The sequence below is a fragment of the Megascapheus bottae genome, chromosome 37 (genome assembly GCF_031878675.1).
Source record: "Megascapheus bottae isolate mThoBot1 chromosome 37, mThoBot2.hap1, whole genome shotgun sequence".
Taxonomy (NCBI): Eukaryota; Metazoa; Chordata; class Mammalia; order Rodentia; family Geomyidae; genus Megascapheus; species Megascapheus bottae.
The window spans coordinates 5,647,663-5,666,920 of NC_143545.1; the positions used below are offsets into that span (position 1 = coordinate 5,647,663).

At 37.5% G+C, this 19,258-nt stretch overlaps 1 pseudogene; it reads left to right on the forward strand.

The window, feature by feature from the left end:
• The first annotated feature begins 6,054 nt into the window (after positions 1 to 6,054).
• The window catches only part of LOC150042146 (vomeronasal type-2 receptor 116-like), a 37,891-nt pseudogene continuing 24,687 nt past the window's right edge, over positions 6,055 to 19,258 (forward strand).

Sequence of the window (19,258 nt, forward strand, 5' to 3'; positions counted from 1 at the left end):
GTTAGTGCCTTGTTGTGGAATTGCTGAGTCCTACGGGAGCTCTATGTTTACTCTTTTAAAAAAAATGCCATACTGCTTTCCTTAGTGGTTGAACAAGTTTCCACTCCCACGAACAGTGTAGTAGTGATCCTTCCTGGCCACATCCCCTCCAGCATCTGTTGTTATTAGTTTTCTTCATCCTGGCCATTCTAACGGTTGGTGAGGTGGAATCTTAAAGTTGTTTTCATTTGCATTTCTTTTATGACCAGAGATGTTGAACATTTTTTCATATGTGTACAGGCCATTTTTATTTCTTCTTCAGAGAAGACTCTTTTTATGTTTTGGCCCATTGTTTAATGGCATGGTTGTTACTTTGGAGATTAGTTTTGGAGTGATTCAATTTTTTGAGCTGTTGATGTATTTTAGATATGACTCCTTTGTCCGTTGTATAGTTGACGAAGATCTTCTCCCACTCTGTAGGCTTCCTAATTAATTTACTAGCTATGTCCTTGGCAAGACCAAAGCTCTGCAATTTAATGTAGTCCTACTTATCCCGCATTTTTCTGATTTGTTGTGATTCTTGATACTTATTAAGGAAGTTTCGACCTGTCCAAAGAGGCCTAGTGTATCTCCTATTCCTTCTTGGAAAGTTTTCAGTGTGTCGGCTTTCAATTCGAGGACTTTGTTCCATTTAGAATTAATTCTAGTGCAGGGTGACAAAGAAGGATCCAACTTTAGTTTTCTGCAGGGGTTTAACCAGTTCTCGCAGAACCAGTTGTTGATGAGGCTGTCTTTATACCATTCTATTATTTTTTTGGCTTCCTTGTCAAAGATAAGGTGGCCATAGGTCTGTGGTTTAATATCTGGGTCTTCAGTTCTATTCCATTGGTCTTCAGGCCTGTTCTTGTGCCAGTACCAAGCTCTTTTGATAATTATAGCTCTGTAATAGATTCTAAAATTTGGTATTGAAATTCCTCCTGCACTGTTCTTTCTGCTAAGAAGTGTCTTTGGTATACTGGGTCTTTATTATTTCATATGAAATTTTGAATTGCCTCTTCTATTTCTTTAAAGAATGACATTAGGATATTGATGGGAATTATGTTGAATTTGTAGATAGCCCTTGGCAAATCTGCCATTTTCATGATTCTTCCAATCCAGGAGCATGGGAGATTTTTCCGTTTCCTCAGTTCTCTTTAATTTCCTTTTTCAGGATTTTAAAGTTTTCATCAAAAATGTCCTTTACATTCCTAGGTACTTAATTTTCTTTGAGGCTATTGCAAAAGTAGTTTCTTTCCTGATTGTTTCCTCATTCCTCTCACTGTTGGCGTAGAGGAAGGCAGTTGATTTTTGAGGGTTAATTTTATAGCCTGCTACCCTTCCAAAGTTTTAAATCAGCTGAAGGAGCTTGGGAGTGGTGTCTATAGGATTCTTTAAATACAGAATTATGTCATCTGCAAAGAGGGATAGTTTTACTTCCTCTTTCCCTATTTGGATCCCCTTTGGATCCCTTGCTTCTTGCCTTATTGCACTGGATAGGAATTCTAATACTATGTTAAAGAAGAGTGGAGAGAGTGGGCATCCTTTTTTCATTCCTCATTTTAATGGGAATGGCTTTACCTTTCTGCCATTAAGTATAATACTAGCTGTGGTTTTGTCATACACAGCCTTTGTTATACTGATGAATGTTCCATGGATTCCTAATTTCTCTAGAGCTTTTAAAATAAATGACTGTTGGATCTTGTCAAATGCCTTTTCTGCATCTATTGAGACAATCATGTGATTTTTGTCCTTGCTCCTGTTGATGTGTTGAATTATATTAATTGATTTTCCTAGGTTGAACCAGCTTTGCCTCACTGTGATTAATCTTGTGTGATCATAGTGTTTAATTTGATTGATGAGTTGTTTTAGACAGTTGGCCAGTATTTTGTTGAGAAGTTTTGCATTGATGTTCACCAAGGAAATAAGTCTATAGTTCTCTTTCTTTGATGAATCTCTGTCTGGTTTGGGGTTGAGGGTTATACTGGCTTCATAGAATGAGTTTGTAAAGAGCCTTCATTTTCACTACCCTTGAAGAACTTAAGTAGTACTGGTGTGAGCTCTGCTTTGAAGACCTTATAGAATTCAGCGGTGACTCCATCTGGCCCTGGGCTTTTCTTCGGTGGAAGGTCTTTTATTGCCATTTCAATTTCAGTGCTTAAAATAGGCCTGTTTAGTTGGGTTAGTTCTTCTTGATTCAGTGTGGGTATGTTAATATTGGCTAGAAATTCATCCATTTGTTCTAGATTTTCAAATTTATTGGGGTAAAGGTTTGAGAAGTATTCCCTCATGATGCTCTGGATCTTGGTAAATTCTGTCATGATATTACCATTTTTGTTTGTGATTTTGTTTATTTCGGTATGCTCCCTTCTTTTTATGGTAAGGTTTGCCAAGGTTCTGTCAATTTTGTTAATTCTTTCAAAGAACCAACTCCTTGTTTTGTTGATTCTTTCTATAGTTTTTATTGGACTCCAATTCATTTAATTCTGCTTTGATTTTAATAATTTGCTTCATTCTACTGGAATTAGGGTTGGTTTGTTGCTCTTTTTCCAGGAGCTTAAGGTGACACATTAAATTGTTGGTTTGTGATATTTCCTCTTTGTTATTGTAGGCACACAGATACATAAATATTCCTCTGAGTAATGCCTTTGCCGTCTCCCAAAGAGCTGATATTTTGTGTGCTCCTTTTTGTTAAATTTCATAAACTGTTGGATTTCTGTTCTGATCTCTTTGATGACCCACCCATTGGTGATTCAACAATGTGTTGTTCAGTCTCCATGATTTACAGGGTTTTCATTGGTGGAGTTGGGTGTTCAGTTCTAATTTGATGCCCTTGTGGTCTGAGAGAGTGGAGAGAATGATTTCAGCGTTTCTGAATCTACCCAGGTTTCTTTTATGGCCTAAAATGTGGTCTCCTTTGGAAAATATCCCATGTGCTGTTGAAAAAAACTGTATTGTGTTGTTGCTGGGTGGAATAATCTGCAGATGTATGTTAGATCTAGTTGGTCTATACAGTTGTTCAATTCTAAGGTTTCTCTGTTGAGTTTTGCCTTACTGATCTGTCCATAGGTGAGAGTGGTGTGTTGAAGTCACCAATAATCACTGTGTTTCGATCTATGTATGCTTTCAGTGAAAGTAAAGTTTGCTTGATGAAGTTCGGAGCTCTGGGATTAGGTGTGTAGATATTTAGGGTGATTATTTCCTCCTGGAGGAAAGATCCCTTTAGTAGTATGTAGTAACCTTCTTTGTCTTTTGTCACTGACTTTAGTTTGAAGTCTATTTTATCTGATATGAGAATGGCAACTCCAGCCTCTTTATGGGGGCCGTTAGCCTGATAAAGTTTATTCCAACCACTCACTTTCAAAAATGTTTGTTTTTTGGGGGGTAAGATGTGTCTCTTGAAGACAGCAGAACGATGGATTTTGCTTTTTATCCAACTAGATATTCTCTGTCCTTTAATTGGAGAGTTAAGTTTATTGCTATTGAGAGTCAGGACTGAGAAATATTTATTAGTTCCTGCCATTTTTACAAGCATTCATTAGTTCTTGTGGTACTTAGATGTTAGGAGTTTTAGGTGCCATTTCTTTGTCTGTATTATGTTTGTGTTGGTTTTCTATGTGTAGAACATCTTTGAGAATTTTCTGTAATATTGGTGGTTGCTACATAATGTTGCAGCTTTTCCCTGGAATGGAATGTTATTGTTGCCTCAGTTATGAATGAGAGCTTAGCTGGGTACAGTATTCTTGGTTGGTATTTATTTGACTTCAGGGCATGACGTATATCCTTCCAATCTCTTCTTGCTTGCATGGTCTCTGCTGAGAATTTTGGGGTTATTCTCATTGGTTTGCCTTTATAGGTGATTGTTCTCTTCTCCCTGGCTGCTTTTAGTATCCTGTCTTTGGTTTCTATTGGTCCTGTATGGATTACAATATGGTGATTGGATGTCCTTTTCTGATCTCATCTATTTGGGCTTCTAAAATCTTCTTGTATCTGGATAGTCCTGCCCTTCTTGATACTTGGGAAGTTCTCTGAGATATTTCACTGACATATATTTCCAATACCATTGACCTCTTTCTCCAGACCATCCTCAATATCAATTAGCCTTAAATTAGGCTTCCTAATTGTATCTTGGACCTCTGTAGTGTTGTCTCATATTTTCTCGATTTGAATTGAGTCATTTTCTGTTCTTTCTTTATAACAACTAAATTATCTTCAACCCCAGAAATTCTCTCTTCTGCATTGTCTAACCTCCTATCAAAGCTATCTACTTTATTCTTCATCTCCCTTGCTTCTAATTGCTCATTTTTGATGCCTTTCATGTCTTGTGTTAGCTTATGTAGTAGCTCCTTGATTTCCATTTGAGTGGTTAGCTCAGCAGCTTTATACTCTTTGGACATTTGTTGGAGTTCAGTCACTGTTTTGTTTGTTGATTCTATGAATTCATCCATTTTTCTTTGCAAAACCTTAATTATGACCTCCTTTATGGCTTCCCCTTTTTCACATATCACCTTGTTTATGGTTTCCTCTTGTTTAGCTATGGCTTCCTCCCTCATCACTTTCCTTAAGTTTTCACATATTTCATTAATGAAGTTTATCAATTGCATTTGTATAGCACTTGGAAGACTCTTCTAGATTTGCCACTGACTGGTCCATTGCTTGTTTTTGTTGAGGGAGATGCTGTTCCTTGATTTGAACATTTTCTTGAGTTTCTTTTTCTGCCCATTTGAAAATGGGAGCAAGATTAATACTAAACAAAAGTATACTTTTTCAGATATAACCAACCTAGACCTTTTTAGTTGGCTGACAATATATGTTCGCTCTTTTAGATTGGTAATATCACTCTCTCTTTCTTTTTGTGTACTTACATACAAATCCAATACAACCACAGATTACCAATTTATCACCAAAATAATAAGTCCCTCAATACAAACTTTATTGTATTTAAGTCCCTTTGGACCTAGAGTATAATTGAACACCTAGGGACACAGCATTGCTCAACAACCATCAAATGTAGTTCCATGCATTATAAGAGTAAAAGGATGAACGGAGGACCAGAGAGGAAAAAAAATGAAATTCGACAATGGAGGTAGGAAAAGAATACTGCAGGACCGTAAGGTTATTATAGTAATGAAGAAAAATATTGTGTAAGGTTAAGTGTCCTAAGGTGACAGACAGGTAGAATATTTGAGTAGAAATTTAGATGAACTTAAATAAAACTTACAAAAATAAGAAGAGTAAAAGGAAAAATATATAGAGAAAAGAGGGAGGTAGATATAGGAGATTTCAATGGTACAAATTTTAAAAAGAAAATATAAGCAAAACAACGATAAAATAAAAGCAATCAGAATATAAATAGACAAAAAAACCCAAAAAACAAAAATAAAAACCAAGAAAACAAACCAAAAACAAAACTCACTATTGTGAGTTGTTAACCATAAGATACTAAGGTTGAGAACCAGGAGTTATAAAGCAGGTGGGTGTACCAATATGGATATCATTTTAATTCAGATTGTACCCAGAGCTGTCACTGAGTTTCTAGGAACTACCACAGTGACAGAAAGGATGCAGGAAAAGAGAGGAGAAAAAAAAGGAATGAATGATAACATTAGACAAAAAGGTTTAGGTATAATGGCATAGAGAAATTAACAACACCTAAAAATGCAAATGAAAAGGTTTAGAAGAACAAAAAAAAAAGAAATATGGTATTCTTCCGTTTTTTCGGTGGGGGCAGGATAGGAGACTTGTGTCTCCACTAAATTTGGGATACAAAAACTTCACAAAGTCTTTTTCTCTTGTGATTGGGCTTTGCGGGTTTTCACATCAGATTGCTTCATTGGTAAAACAAACCTGAAAGATCCGAGGGCGCCTTTTTTTTTTACCAGGTCTGTGGCTGGCACAGGGAACAGACTTCGGCATCGCTGGGGCCGGATTTTTGGCTAAAGGATCTCTGGGAAATCCTTTGCCAGTAAGAATGATGGCGCTGTCAGCAACACCCCTCAGGCTCCAATTGCTTAGGCCTGGTCTTTGCCAGGAGTCAATATGGCGCTGCTCTCGCTGGAGGGTGAGGGACTCCCTCACAATGCATTCCGTGAGCAGAAGTGCAAACTTCCCTCGCAGGTACTCACAAATTGCTGGATTCTCCAGTTCTGTGAAGCTGGCAGGGCCGTGCACGGTGGGGTGTCAGCTCTGGCTCATGCAGGCTCTGTGTGGCTCTATCTGCAGGCCCCCGGTCTGTGCCACCATGAAGCGCTGTCTGCCCCGTGGTGGCTGGGCTTCACGCTGTCTTCTCGCGCCGGTATTCTCCCTTTTTCTGCCGGGCTGAGATCTCTGTGGTGCTAAAGCTTACTTAAGATCAATTTCTGGTAAAGACCTGTCCCCTACACTGCCAGAACTTGAATCTTGGCGGGAGCTCAGTACATCTCACACTGAACCACCGCCACCTTCTGCCCCGCACGCACTTCCAGATTTTTACTAGTTAACTAGATATAGGGATTCTCTGATTTGTCTGCCTAGGTTAAAAGTGTGAGCCCCACATTTCAGCCTTCTGAGTAGCTAGGATCACAAGCAAGACCCAGTAGTACCCAACAAATATAGTCTTTAAACCACTAATTAATTATAAAGAACAAATCATAAAATTATCTCTAGTGTGGCTGTGATGGTTCCCTTCTCTTTCCCTTACCCTCCCCTCCCTTCTTTTCTTTTCTCCTTCCCTTCCTTTTTCTCCCTCTCCTTCTTCACATTCTCTTCCTTTTCCTGCCCTTCTATGCCCCTCATCCTCCTTTCATACCTCCCTCCTTTCTCCTCTGATCATCACAGTAAAACAACAGTGAAACAACATCGCCACCCAGTGTCTATTCATATAAATACAATAAAAAATACAAACATATTTTCCTTTTTTGCCAGTCCTACTCTTGAATTTAGGATGTGAGCACTGTCCTCAGACTTTCTCAAGGCTAGTGCTCTGCCACTTGAGCAACATCATCACTTCTGGCTTTTTCTGTGCATGTGGTACTGAGTAACCCAACCTGGATTTTCTTGCATGCTAGGCAAGGAATCTACCTCTAGGCCCAACTCCGGCCCCTAAACAACATATTTACAGAGAATTGACAAACTTCATCATTTTAAAGATTTCTTTTAGCCAAGCACCAATGGCTTAATCCTATAATCTTAGCTGCTCAACAGGCTGCAATATGGGGAATATATTTCAAAGCCAGTCTTAGTGAGAAAGTCCAGGAGGTTCTATCTCCAATGAAACACCAAAAATGGTGAATGTAGAAGTGTAGCTCAAATGATAGAGTGCATGCCTTGAGTACAAAACTAAAAACATGAGGCCCTGAGTTCAAACTGCAGTACTGGAACAAAAGAATCTTTAGAAGATCTTCTCCCACTCTGTAGGCTTCCTAATTAATTTACTAGCTATGACCTTTTCCATACAAAAGCTCTGAAGTTTAATGCAGTATCACTTATCCAGCCTTTCTCTGATTTGTTGTGATTCTTGGTCCTTATTAAGAAAATTTCGACCTGTGCCAAAAAGGCCTAGTGTATCTCCTATTCCTTCTTGTAAAGTTTTCAGTGTGTCGGCTTTTACCTCCAGGTCTTTGATCCATTTGGAGTTAATTCTAGTGCACGGTGACAAAGAAGGATCCAGCTTTAGTTTTCTGCAGATGCTTAACCAGTTCTGCCAGCACCAGTTGTTGAAGAGGGTATCTTTTTTTCAATTCTATATTTTTGGCTCCTTTGTCAAAGATAAGGTGGCCATAGGTCTGTGGTTTAATATCTGGGTCTTCAGTTCTATTCCATTGGTCTTCAGGCCTGTTCTTCTGCCAGTACCAAGCTCGATAATTATAGCTCTGTAATAGATTCCAAAGTTTGGTATTGAAATTCCTCCTGCACTGTTCTTTCTGCTAAGAAGTTTTTTTTTTTTGCTATACTGGGTCTTTTATTATTCCATGTGAAATTTTGGATTGCATCTTCTATTTCTTTAAAGAATGACATTGGGATATTGATGGGTATTGTTTTGAATTTGAAGATGGCCGTTGGCAAGATCGTCATTTTCATGATATTGATTCTTCCAATCCAGGAGCATAGGAGTTTTTTCCATTTCCTAAGTTCTGCTTTAATTTCCTTTTTCAGGAGTTTAAAGTTTTCATCAAAAATGTCCCTTACATTCTTAGTTAAGGCAATTCCTAGGTATTTTATTTTCTTTGAGGCTATTGCAAAAGTAGTTGCTTTCCTGATTGTTGCCTCATTCCTCTCTCTGTTGGCGAAGAGGAGGGCAGTTGATTTTTGAGGGTTAATTTTATACCCTGCTACCCTTTCAAAGTTTTGAATCAGCTCAAGGAGCTTGGGAGTAGAGTCTATAGGATTCTTTAAATACCGGATCATGTCATCTGCAAGGAGGGATAGTTTTACTTCCTCTTTCCATATTTGGATCCCTTTATGCTTGCTTCTTGCCTTATTTCCCTGACTAGGTATTCTAATACTATTTTAAAGAGGAGTGGAGAGAATGGGCATCCTTGTCTCGTTCCTTATTTTAATGGGAATGGCTTTAGCTTTGCACGATTAATTACAATACTAGCTGTGAGTTGGTTTCACACAGCCTTTATTATACTGATGAATGTTCACCAACCATACAATGGACAAAAGTCCTTCTCTGAAGAAGAAACAAAAATGGCCTATAGACACATGAACAAATGCTCAACATCTCTGTTCATAAAAGAAATGCAAATCAAAACAACTCTAAGATCCGACCTCAATCCAGTTAGAATGGCCAGGATCAAAAAAACTAATAACAACAGATGCTGGAGGGAGTGTGGCCAGGAGGGATCACTACTACACTGGTGGTGGGAGTGGAAACTCATTCAACCCCTATGGAAAGCAGTATGGAATTTCCTCAAAAGACTAAACATACAGCTCCCCTATGACACAGCATTTGCAGTACTTGGCATTAGCCAATCATCCAGAAACAAGGACATACTAAATCCACCAGAACAAGAATGTTCATTGCAGCACTATTTACCATAGCTAAGATAGGGAACCAACCTAGATGTCCCTCAGCTGATGAGTGGATCAACAAGATGTGGTATTTGTACACAATGGAATTTTATGATGCTCTCAGAAATACGACATTGCCCAATTTGTTAGGAAATGGAAAGACTTAGAAAAAAATCATATTAAGTGAAGTAAGCCAGACTCAAAAGAATTTAGGCTGAATGGTTTTCCTCATTTGTCATAATTAGTAGAAACCTTGGGCTCTCCTAGCAGAGATTTGCAATAGAGCAAAACCTTAACACAAAAGGCCATATAGTATGACGCTAAATGAAAGGACCTTCGGGATATCGAAACAAAAGCCATATAACCAATGACTGTTGTCCATAAGGTAGTATGTTATCTCTCATCTGTTTTGCTGTCCCTTGGTTATCTCATATTGTTACAGTATCTCACTTTGTTACCTGATATATCGGATATATTGGTATTTGGTTATTTGAAATTGGATAGTGAAGGGGGGAAAAAGTTGAGGGGGGGTGTGAGTGGAGAGAAATGGGCACCAAGACATGTGAAAGGGTATCAATGTATGTGAATTAATGCACCTTCTATCTGGCAAATATCATGTGACCCTTCTATTAATTATAATAAAAATATATGTAAACAGTATCTTTTGTTTAGAACTGATTGTATATATATAATGCATAATACATATTTTAAAAGATTTATATTTAATGTATTTTATAATATATATTATGTATTACATATCATAGACTCGGTATGAGATATATAGTATATTATATATAAAATATTTTTATGGAATGCTTTTCTATAATGAGTATCCATTTTTGTTATTTAAAGTTACAGTGTTTCCAAAAAATCATGTGCTACTTAACTATAGGCATATAATAATAACAACACAATATAATCTTGTAATAAAAACTAGGTGAGGTGAGAATCTAGAGCCAGTGGAATGTTTTTGGGAATGGAAGTTGAAGCATCATTGTGTTCTAGGATCATGGTTCTCACTGTTGACAAAAGCTGAATGTATGTCTACCCTGACATAACAAGGACAAATTCATGTAAGATAGTCACTAAAAGTATATGCATAGATCACCATCCAGAATAGGTAGGAATTAAAAACTACCAAAATATCAATGACATTACAATGGATGAGTAGAATCTTCGAACAATTATGTAATTGAGCAGTACACAGTGATGAGACAACATAAATCACCAAACACACAACAGTATAGGTGATACAACTAAGAAAAATGAGGGCTTTTAATATACTTCTGTTTATAAAGGACTAAAAAACTGACCAAGTGCTTTTATCAGTGCTTTTATTCTGTCTATGATCCTAGTTACTCAGGAGGCTGAGGTCTGAGGATTGTGGTTTGAAGCCAGCCTAGGAAGAGTCCATGAAATTTTGCTCATAAATGGGTATGGGAATGATCACAATATTTCTTTCATCCAGAAAAATCTCACCTGATTCAGCACATTTGTTATGCAAGTCTCATAAGCCTTTTTGTTTGGTCTGAAATCCAGAATGTCTGGGGCCTATTCCCTTCATATACCATCAGTGGTTCTTTTCTCTGTATTTATTAGAGAACTAGCTCTCAAATGTCAAGAAATATTGTCTACAACTCTGGTTTGCCAACTAAGCTGAAAGGTCATGAATTTTATTTTCTCAGTGTTACCAAAGGCAGAAAAACTGTCATAATGGCTTAGTGTGTGCACCTTGACTGAGATTTTCTGTAAGTAGATTAAATAGGATTGTGGCCAGAAAAATTACAACAGACTTAGCATTTACTGTAATAAGGTGCTTGATGTGAGGCAATTCACTGTTTGAAAATGTTTCTCAGTAGCACATATAACATGGTGATAAATGAATAAACAATAAGGAGCAGAATTTTCTTATGAGACTCCACTATAGCTAGGCACTAGTGGCTCATACCTGTAAATCCTGGCTACTCAAGAGGCTCTTTTTTCTTTCTAATTAATTGGGGTTTTATACACTTTACTGCCTGCCTGGCTTTGGGCTGAAATTCTTCTCAAGAGAATGAGAACTGAGGATAAAAATTCAAAGCCAACTCAGGCAGGAATGTCTATTACAAACTTTACCTCCAATTAGGCACCAAAAATCCAGAAGTGTGGCGCAATTTGTAGAGCACTATCATTGAGCAAAAGTGCTCAGGGACAGTGCCCAGGATCTATGTTCAAACCCTCAGACTGGTAGACATATACAAGCAAAAAACCTGAAACCCCAAACAGAATGACATTGCAGACTTATCAACCATCAATTGTCTAATAACACAGAAAACCAGTATTGGAGTTACTGCCTACCTCTAATCATGCCTTTACCTTATATTTGTTACAAATTTGTTGTGGTTTCAAATATTGCAAAGTGTATTACTTAGTGACTTAGGATTGTGGATTGTGGTATCTGATCTGTTGACCTCCTTATCATTATGAAATGATTCTCTTTTATTAAAAAAATCTTTCTAGTCCCCACTCCCAAGTTGCTTGAGCTGATTTCAAACTTTGGCAAAGTTGCAGGCTTGTTACAGTACGTTACACTGTTATCTGATATATTGTATATATGCATATTTGGTTATTTGAAATCTGATAGAGAAGGGGGAACACAGATAAGGGGTGGAGTTGGGGGAGGGAAATGGGGATGAAGACATGAGAAAGTGTATTAATGTTCATGAAGTAATGCAACTTCTATCTGCTGAATATAATGTAATCGTTCTATTATTTACAATAAAGTATATAAAATCCTCAAAAATGAGCTTCTTTCCTATGTGCCAACAATGAGAGGAGCAAGGCAGAAATCAGGAAAGCAACTCCTTTTGTAATAACCTCAAAGAAAATAAAGTAGTTAGGAATTAAATTAACTAAGAATGTAATAGACAGTTACGATGAAAATTTTAAAAATCTGAAAAAAGAAATTAAAGCAGAACTGAGGAAGTGAAAAACCTCCCATGCTCCCGGATTGGAAGAATTAACATGGTGAAAATGGCAATCTTGCCAAGGGCTATGGGCAAATTCATTGCAATGCTCATCAGTATCCCAATGTCATTCTTTAAGGAAATAAAAGAGGTAATCCAAAATTTCATATGGAATAATAAAAGACCCTGTATAGTAAAAAAAATCTTAGCTGAAAAAAGATTGCTGTAGGAATATCAATACCAAACTTTTAACTCTATTATAGAGCTAAAGTAACCCAAACAGCTTGGTTCTGGCATAAGAATAGACCTGAGTACCAATGGAATAAAACTGAAGACCCAGAAGACAACTGTAGGCCTATGGCCACCCAATCTTTGATAAGGGAAGCAAAAAATAATTGAATGGAAGAAAGACAGTCCTCTGAACAAGAGCTGCTGGCAGAACTGGTTAAGTACCTGCAGAAAAGTAAAGTTGGATCATTCTATGTCACCCTCCTTCTGTGTTAATTCCAAAAGGATCAAAGACCTTGAAATTAAAAAGCAAATATCCTGAAAACTTTGCAGGAAAGAATAGGAAATACAGTAGACTCTTTGGCACAAGTTGAAACTTTCTTAATAAAGGCCCAGAAATACAACAAATTAAGAAATTTTGGACAAATGGGACTGCATTGAACTGCAGAGCTTCTGTATGGCAAAGGGCATAGCTAGCCATACAAGAGACTAAGGAATCATATCTAAAATACATCTATAGCTAAAAAAATTGAATCTCTCCTAAAGTCCAAAAATCTTCAAAGAAACAACCATCCCATTAAAAGATGGGCCAAAGACTTAAAAAGAGACTTCACTGAATAAGGAATAAGAATAGTGTATAGACACATGAAGAAATGCTCAGCGTCTCTGGCCAAAAAGAGATGCAAATCAAAACAACTCTAAGATTCCACCTTACTGCAGGTAGAATTGCCAGGATCAAGAAAACTAATAACAGATGTTGGAGGGGATATTGGACAGGAGGGATCACTACTACACTGTTGGTGGGAGTGCAAACTCGTTCAACCACTATGGAAAGCAGTATGGCAGTTCCTCAAAAGACTTAAACATAGAGATCCCTTATGACCCAGCAATTCCACTACTTGTCATTTACCCAACCGTCCAGAAACAAGGGCATACTAAATCCACTAGCACAATGATGCTCATTGCAGAACTATTTCCCATAGGAAAGTTATGGAACCAACTCAGATGTCCCTCCCTGGATGAGTGCATCAACAAGATATGGTATTTATACACAATGGAATTCTATGCTTCAGTCAGAAATATCGACATCAGCCCACTTGTAAGGAAATGAAAAGACTTAGAAAAAATCATATTAAGTGAAGTAAGCCAGACTCAAAGGAACATAGGCCCAATAGTCTCCCTCATTTGTGCATTATCTTTTTACTCCAAGTCTGGTACTCCACTTCTTGAGCCACTGTTCCACTTCTGACTCTTTGCTTGTTAATTGGAGATCAGAGTCTCGTGGACTTTTCTAATTGTGCTGGCAATGCTCTGTGAAAACTCAGAATTCATCTTCCTAAGCAGCTAGGATTACACCTTAAGTCACTGGTCCTTGGCTTAACCTACTATTTGGCACTGATTTTCTATTTATATTAAGTTCTTTTCTTCATGATTTTCCTAATTAATATTTTTTATTGAGTAGTTTTACCTATTAGTTCTACCTAGTTTTTGTACTCTTTTTGTGTGCGTGTGTGTGTGTGTGTGTGTGTTTACTTTCTTGGGCATTTCATTGTGCATCTTTAACTTATTACAGTCTAGCATTGAATCCAATTTTATTACAATTATAAGGTAATATAAGATATTCTGTTATAGAATCAACAAGAGCTGGCTTAGCTCTTATATCTTGTGTGATACAACACAGCCCTGCCCTCTCAAATTAGTGGGGTCAAAACATCACCATCATCATCATCAAAACAACCACAGACGCCATAAGGTTAGGGACACGGCTCCTGTGATACAGGACTTGTCTAGCCTGAATAAAGCTCTTTAACTGCAGCATTTTCAAAACAGCTGTCACCATGAAATGAATGAATTAGGGCCAGAGTTTTTACATTGCATACACCGGAACAACCTTGTTTTCATCACCAGTAGAAAAAACAAAATCTATGAACTCCTGGATTTGTGCACTTTTTTTCCCTTTGTGGATAGGTAATAAACATTACAATGATTCTGAATCTTTTAGTTCCATCTACTAACCTTCCAAGGCTTTTAAATAATAAAGAACATTCTTTATTATCTACCAAAATTATTAGCATTTTTGGTTTCAGTTATTTTATTCTACTTCTAGGATTTCTGTTCACATATTTTGAAGTATGAAGTCTGGGTTTTGGTTACTACTATCCCCACCCGTGTTTTGTGTCTGTCCAGGTGATTGAACTCAGGATCTGGGCATTATCCTTGATCTTCTTTTGCCAAGGCTAGTGCTCTACCCTTGGCCTACATTGTCATTTCCAGCTTTCTCTGTGGTTAACTGAAGGTAAAATCACACAGAGTTTTCTGTTTGGGCTGGCTTTTAATCATGATCCTCAGATGTCAGCTTCCTGAGTAGAAAGGACTACAGATGGATGCCAATTCTTACTCTTTTTATGTTCCTGGGAAAACATGTTATTCATCTTTTAATTCTGAGAGGTATTTTCTACCAGGTAACAACTTCTAGGCCCAGAGATTTTTTTTTTTAAATTCTGGTTTGTTGTTCTTTCTAGACTTCAACATTTTGCTAGAAAATATGTTGCTCTTTGCATCCCTTTTATATGTAATGTTTCTAATCCCCAAAGACGTTTTAGACATTTTATTAAGTGAAATAAGCTAGACCCAAAGAAACATTCATGATTTCCCTCAATAGTAATGTTTAGTACACATCTAGGACTCTCCTAGCAGAGGATCACAAAATCTTGGGAATTGTTGTTGTTAGTATACAATGTGAAGTTTTTTCTGTTCTCTTTTTTTCCCTTATGGTTTACATCATGTTGTTACTGTATATGACTTTGTTACCTAGCATTTTGTAAATGCATTTATTTGAAAGAAGAAAGGGAAAGGAGAAAAACAAGATGATTGGGAGAGGTTGGGGGAAGCGAAAATGGGAAAAAAACCTGGGAAGGGGTAACAATGTTCAAGAAGTAATTTACCTGTTGGGGACTGACTGTGGGGTCAGTGACCGTGACTGTGGGGTCAGTGACCTTGGACCCGCACAATTGAGTACACAAGGAAGTAAGCTCTTATCATGATTTTGGGCTGTGTCAATAGCTTCTCATTTAACCTGTTTGGGACTTGATAGCTTCTCATTCAACCTATTTCAGACCTGATACTGTTTGTAGGAATGTAGCCCCTGGCAGTTCCCTAGTTTAAAGAAGTGTATTTAAGATTGAGAACTGGAAATAAACTGGGCTACGGTCTTGGGCTACAGGCTTCTTAAGCTGTGGCTCCTGATTTGGGCTGTAGCCCTCCTGAACCCCATCTGTTTGTCTCTCTTCTATTTTTTCCTAGTCCTTGCCCCCTATTTCAGGAATCCCAATCTGCAAACCCTGGTTTGCTGCTGGTTGGCCCCGGCATTTACCCACCATCCACGAATGTAACTGTTACCCCTGTATATATCACCATGGCAATAAAATACAGTAACAAAAAAAGGAATATTCAACAGCAACAGGAATATAAAAGACATTTTTTTAAAAATTTCAATTGCAGTAGTATGGTAACTTTGGCCTTAGACATCTTTTCATTAATTATGGTAGGAGAATATTCTGTTTAAATCTCAGCATTTGTAAGTTAAAAATGAATCAAATTTGGGAAAAGTTTGGCCAGAATTTCTTCACATCGGTTCCATCATTTCTTCTGTGCTCTGTTTGAGACTCAGTTCATTACTTAACCAGTTTTTCATATGATGAACCTCATAGGATTATGTTCTTCTTTTGTGGCCATGGGGCTTGAACTCAGGGCCTGAGTATTGTCATTGAGAATATTTTGCTCAAGGCTATCACTTACTTCTTGGTCCAGAGATCCACTTCTGGCTTTTTGGTGCTTAATTAGTATTTAAATACTTCAAAGCCTCATGTACTTTTCCTGCTTGGGTTGGATTTGAACTGTGATTCACAGATCTTTGCCTCCTGAGTAGCTAGGGTTACAGATGTGAGCCACCAGTTCCAGCCAGCTAATGTTCTGTTCATATTTGGGTTTATTTTAAATAATTTCAATATCTATGTCTTTAAGATAATCAAGATTTATTTTGATATATTTCATCCTTTCTCAAATTAATCCAGTATATTTTGATCTGAATATAGATTTCATCTTTGATAGTTGAATTCATTTCTCTTACTTTTTCTTTTGGCCTGATCTAGGCCTTGAATTTAGAACTTGGGCACTGTCCTTGGAATTTCTCAAGGCTATCGCTCTACCACTTGAGTGTCACAGCCCACTTCTGGTTATTTCTGTGTATGTGTTACTGAGGAATCAACCCCAGAGTTCTTGCATACTAGGTTAGGCAAGCACTCTACCACTAGGCCATGCTCTCAGCCCCATTCTTTTTATGTATTTTCTAGGTTTCTGTTTAATATGCTCAAGCCTGGCTTTGCCTTGCCTTTCTTGCCTTTCCTTTCTTTTTGTGCTGGTACCAGGACTTGAACTTAGGGAATCACACTCTTTCTTGGCTGTTGGCTCAGGGTTCTACTACTTCAACCATACCTCCACTTCCAGCTTTTTACTGTTCAGGCTGGCTTCAAACTTTCATGAGATCTCAGTCTCTTGAGTAGCTTAATTACAAGTGTGAGCAGCCTTCACCTGGCTTTGAAATTTTTGCTTTGTTTGTTTTTAATTGTTGTATTTTAAGTCAGATCCTAGATGTTTTTCATTTTGAAGGGGCTGCTGGATAGTTTGAGAAAAATTTATCCATGTTTATGTTTGATATTTGTTCTGGGATATGTTGAAGATATTTGGGAAGTTGATTCTTTTGGGTGATGATTTAAATTTTATAAACAAGGACCAAAGAAATGTTTAATCTAGAGTTAATTATTTACATATGACTGAGGCCAAACCCTTGTTAGTATTCCATAAACTATGAAGTTTTCCATTTGGGGGATTTGGTTAAACACACCTCTTGGCATTTTTTGAGCTATAGACCTTGCTCTCCTAATAATTTCTGTTGAATTTTTCCAAAGCCATCGGTAATTTCCTTCTCTACGTGGTTAATTAATAATCAAATGAAAAGTTGTAGGCATCCTTCTGGAGTTTCCGACAGTTGTGTGTTTGTACATCTCTCTCCTCTCCTGTGCTGTAATAAACATGGAAATATTTCCCAGATTCTCAGCTCGTCTTTCCTCTGAGTGACTGGCAGACCCCAAGGCCAAGGTGTGTCAAGACTTCCAATGAAGTCAAACAAATGCTCTCTAAGTAATCAGGAGTCTATAGCGGTTTGAGGATTTTATATTTTTCTCTTCGTGTGTGTGTGTGTGTGTGTGTGTGTGTGTGTGTGTGTGACAGAGAGAGAGACAGAGAAAGAAACAGAGACAGAGAGATAGTACAGATAGACAGACAGAGAGAAAATCCTTCACTTCCTGAAGCTGTTTCATATGTATTTTGTTTATTTTCAGATTTATTGATTAGGAGGTAAAATAAATCTATACTCTGGGTTTTTCCTGTTGTTGCTGTTTTGTTTTTCCTTTGTGATAGTCCTGGGACTTGAACTCAGGGCTTGGGCAGTGTCCATGAGTTAGTGCTCTACCACCTGAACTATATAAACACATCCAACTTTTCAGTGATTAATTAGAGATAAGTGTCTCGTGGAGTTTATTGCCCTGGCTGGCTTTAAACTCTAATCCCCAGATCTCAGACTCCTAAGTAGCTAGGATTACAGACATGAGCCACTGGTGTCTTGCCAAAAATTCATATTATTTTACTCTATTTTTATCTACCATGGAAATAAAAATTAAGTATAATGAGAAAGTGATGACATGTAAATTGTCAAATGAAGAGCAGAAACTAACATTTATTGACTGTGCCTGTCTTGGGCTATACTCAGGCACCATTAGCTCAGCCACCATATGAGAGTAATACAATGAACTTAATTTATAGTTAAAGCAGAACCCAGAGTGTTTTATATAGCCATTCATTCTCTAAATGGCAGAGCTAAGAATTAAACCTTAGTCTGATGGCAGAGTGCAGTCTGGTTTCTTGTAAAAGAACATCCTCATACTAGACATTTCTTAAAGACTCACACTAATGAATTCACCTCCTTGAAAGTGCATTGAAAGCTAGGCATTGGAGGCTTGCATTTGTCGTTGTAGTTGCTCAGGAGACTGGGATCTGAGTACAAAGCCAGCCCAGGTGAAAAAGATCATGAGGCACTTATTTACAACTAAACATCAAAAGCCTGAAATGGAACTATGGCTCAAGAATGAAGCACCAGCCTTGAGTGAAAAAAGCTAAGAGACAGAACTTTGTCTCTGAGTTCAAGCACCAATACTGGCGCGCACACACACACACACACACACACACACACACTTGCACACACAGATATTTGAGCAGTCTATCCTAAGCTTGCTTCATGGAAGCTCGAGTAAGAGCTGGTTTTCTCATTCATAGTCAATACCTCACATAATTTTACAAAGAGAATAAAAGAGAAATTGTTATGGATCTAAAACTAACTAAAATATAATGTATGTATGTATGTATGTATGTATGTCTCTATCTTCTTTTTTAATTTAGTTTCATTTTTCTTTGCCAGTTCTGGGCCTTGAACTCAGGGCCTGGGCAATATTCTTGGACACTTTTTGCTCAAGACTTGCACTCTGCCACATGAACTATAGCACCAATTTCAGGTTTTTCTGTGTATGTGGTACTCAGGAATTGACCCCAAGTGGTTGTGCATGCTAGGCTAGTACTATAGCATTAGGCTATGCTCCCAGCACCCCCTGACTATCTTCTACTTATCTCTCATCTATCATCAATCTTTCTGCTATCTATGTATCTATCTATATATCTATCTATGTTTATATCATCCACCCAACCATTTATCATCAGTAGTTTGGTATCTATCTTCCATAAATCCAACTATCATCCATTTATGTACCTTTCTATGTATGTACATATGTACACATGTATATATGTATGTATGTATGTATGTATGTATGTATGTATGTATGTATCTAATCTATCTATCTATCTATCTATCTATCTATCTATCTATCTATCTATCTATCTATCATCAATCTATCTACGTATCTATCGATCGATCTGTCGGTCTATCCATGTGTCTCTATTTCCATTTT